We start from the raw sequence: 3,582 nt of genomic DNA on the forward strand, positions 1-3,582 counted from the left end.
CAAGGATTAATGAGCTGCTGGATTCATGAATATTAATCAGGTTGTGTGCGTTCGCTCGAACTGATTTGCTGAAATCAAAACAGGGATGATAATAGGTGAGCGTCAGCCAATGAGATTGTCGCTTGTGCATTAGTTCCGCCCACTACCGGAGAAAGCGGTAGTTCTTAAAAGCTGAAGAATTCCAAAGGATCTCCGTTATTTTTACAGCAAAATACAACAAAGAATATCGTTTTCATGTAGCGTGTCAATTCTCTCTCTCTCTCTGCGTGTGTGAGAAAGCGACGGCGAGTCGTGCGCTTCACACTAGAGTTTACGGTACGTTAAATACAGGTGCGTTGCACATCCATTCAGATAAACTGAAAAATAGCACAGATCGCTTGGAGAGAGAAACTCTGAAGCGCTCCGTCTAAGAGTGTTCGGCGAGTGAAAATATATCTGAGCTAAACTTATACTTAGCGTCCAACTCACACACTGGCGAGTAAAATCTGAGAATTTATTAGCCATTGGCTAATATTAGACATTTAGTCGCCCAGAGTGAAGATTTAGTTGCATATGCGAGTGATTTACTCGCAATGTAGAGGGTTGAAGTAGCAGAATGGCATCTTCATGCGACGCACATACAGTAGACACAAGCGTTGTTCATTCTGCTGTGCATAATAGCACCTAATTAATACATTTGCCATTTTTTTATGTGTTCTTATTTTATTACTGACTTTTTACTTGTGTTTTTTATGAAAATAAAACTGTGCGTTGAAGAAAAGTAGATTTTTGTTTGTATATGCTGTCAATTATAGTTCTTAGAAAGAAAATAGGAATCGGCAAAAATCGGTATCGGCAGATCACACTAACGAAAAATCGGAAATAGCCAAGAAAATTGCAATCGGTGCATCTCTATATAGAACTCATTATAATGAGTGATGCTGTCTACACTGGATGCGGTGTGGCGCGGTGCAGCGCGACACGACAAATCCCCCACAGAAAACTGCTGGTGCGTTTTATTTATGAAGTATTGACACAAATTTCAAGTGATTTTCAACGGTCGCTTTGTCAAAGCTGTATTTTCAGCATCATTACTCCAGTCTTCAGTGTCGCATGATCTTCAGAAATCATTCTAATATGCTGATTTGCTGCTCAAGAAACATTTCTGATTATTAAAACAGATAAAAATATTTTTTCAGGATTTTTTGATGAATAGAAAGTACAATTAACAACATTTATTAAACAATTGAGTAAATATAAATTTTTTCCAACAATATAAATGTCTTCACTGTTACTTCTGATAAATTTAATGCACCCTTGATTAATAAAATAATGAATTACTCTCTTTTTTACCACAAATGTATTCTTTCTTTTCTTACCACAAATGTTTGAATGGTATTGTTTCCATAAAAATGTTAAGCAGCAAAAACTGTTTTCAACAAAGGTAGTAATCAGAAATGTTTCTTGAGCAGCAAATCAGCATATTAACAGCTGCACATCACAGAAATACATTACAGTTTAACAGATATTCATGTAGAAAAGTATTTTAAATTATAATATTATTTTACAATATTTCTGTTTTGACTGTATTTTTAATCAAATAAATGCAGTAGTGGTGAGCAGAGGACTGACATAAAAACACGTAAAAAAAAAAACAAACAAAGAAATCATACCAACCTCTAGCTTTTGAACAGTAGTGCATGTTTGAGCTTTTACTTACTAGTCATATGGTTCATAGCGCCTTAGAGATGTTGTCCGACAGGAGGTCCGCAAATCTGCTGCACGGCCATCAGCAGACACACACACACACACACACACACACACACACACAAACAATTTCTTAAAATAAAAGAATTAGCGTTCATGCATTTAGGTTTGTGTCACTCAGGTTTGGATGTCAAAACCTTCCTATAATGAACTGTAATATAACAGACGAATGGTGATACAAGAAAATATGTTGTGAAAAAAATGCATATGAATGTATTTAATGTTCTTCTGTGCTCACCTGTGTTTCCTGCATTTCTGTCAGCAGCTCCCTTCACAAATTTTGAAATCTTGGAGCTTCTCTTCTTTTGTAGAAAGATTATATTATCACTCCTGAAACCACAGAACAATTTTTTATCAATATTTGTTTACCATGAAAGATCAAAACACATTTGAACTAACATTAGTGTAACGGAGCCGATGAGACAAGAGGCATGCGGATCCATATGCAAGCTTTTATTTACAGGCATGGTCAACACAGGCAAGAGTCGGACACCAGCAAACAGATATGTAGAGGGCAAGACAAAAGAGGAATCCAAAACAAGCAATAATCCAATCGAGGTGCAAACACAGTCCGAATCAGCAAGGCAAAGGGTAAATCCAAGACAGGCTATAAACTTCAGGGCAGGCAGAAATCAGACAGGACGAGACAGGCTAGGATCACAGGAAAACAGACTATGAACAAGGCTAGACTCATGAACTTGGAAGGGCTCCGTAAAGTAGCTATCCCTAGGTGAGCGATAAATGCTGAACAATACTCAGCAGTGAGAGAGAGGAAGTCCATGGCTTATAAAGGGTGTCTCATTGGATGCAGCTGTGTGTGTGTAATTGGTAGCAGCTGATCGTGTGATTAGTGCAATGGAGCATGGGAAATGTAGTCCAGGGTGATGTGTAACAGTCTGTGTGGTGAGAGAGTCAATATAATGGGAGGGCGACCTCTGGTGGCAAGCAGACGGAAGTTCATGGACAGGATTCGTGACAGTTAGCTTCATTTAATTCGTGCTCCGCGTAAGTGACGTCACCGATTAACAGTATACAGCACATATTTTAGGCTAAATAAGTTAGGCAACTTCCAATAAACCATTGACAACAAAATGAAACACGAATTTATTGGCTATTCTAGATTACATTGACCTAAGAGTCCTTAGTTTTCCCGGTGGAATGCGGAGATTCAATGTTCGTTTGTGTCTGCTCACAGATTCAATGGTTTCTCATTTTGAAGACAGAAATCCTACATTTATTTTTTTTTTAAATTTTTTTTGAGTCATGCAAAACAGCATTAAAATAGATGTAATAGATATAAAGCACTGATCTACTGGTCTTTTTTAAATTAGCCTAATAAACCACAACACTATTTATACAACTCAATTTAATAATTTATATTGAACTATAATTGAACGCAACTAATAGAAAATGAGTCTGGAATGAGTTCTGGACCAGGCAGGACAATTTAGCTCACTTGATCTCACTTTCCAGAAAAAAATATTTACAACATGTTGACTGTGAAGAACCATTAAATAGTCTAAAGAACCTTTCTGTGCCACAAAGAACCTTTTGTGCAATGGAATGGTTCTTTGGATATTAAAGGTTCTTAATGGAACCATACACCCTGCCAAAGAACCATTTAAGAACCTTTTTTAAGAGTGCAGCCATGTAATAAGTGCAATAATGTCCATTCAGCTGGTGTTATCACAAATAACCCTAAAAGGGTGATCAGGACCTGAAGCTAAGCAACAATAATGTACATTATATGACCAACAGAATATATTATCCTGTATGCAATTTTCTGTATGGTGCTGTATGCAATTGTCTGACAGTACTAAAGCATAAAAATACCTT

The 3,582-nt window shown here is 37.0% G+C and overlaps 1 long non-coding RNA gene across 1 annotated transcript in view; it reads right to left on the bottom strand.

Moving 5' to 3' along the window:
• Window positions 1-2,072, bottom strand: part of LOC107709516 (uncharacterized) — a 4,185-nt gene extending 2,113 nt beyond the window's left edge. The window contains exons 1-2 of the long non-coding RNA XR_001636503.1: window positions 1,985-2,072; window positions 1,700-1,757 (exon numbers count right to left, since the gene is read on the bottom strand). This is a non-coding gene — a long non-coding RNA (uncharacterized LOC107709516). The remainder of the gene's footprint in view (window positions 1-1,699; window positions 1,758-1,984) is intronic.
• Window positions 2,073-3,582: the final 1,510 nt, after the last annotated feature.

The sequence above is a fragment of the Sinocyclocheilus rhinocerous genome, unplaced genomic scaffold, assembly GCF_001515625.1.
Source record: "Sinocyclocheilus rhinocerous isolate Xijiao unplaced genomic scaffold, SAMN03320098_v1.1 scaffold4341, whole genome shotgun sequence".
NCBI lineage: Eukaryota > Metazoa > Chordata > Actinopteri > Cypriniformes > Cyprinidae > Sinocyclocheilus > Sinocyclocheilus rhinocerous.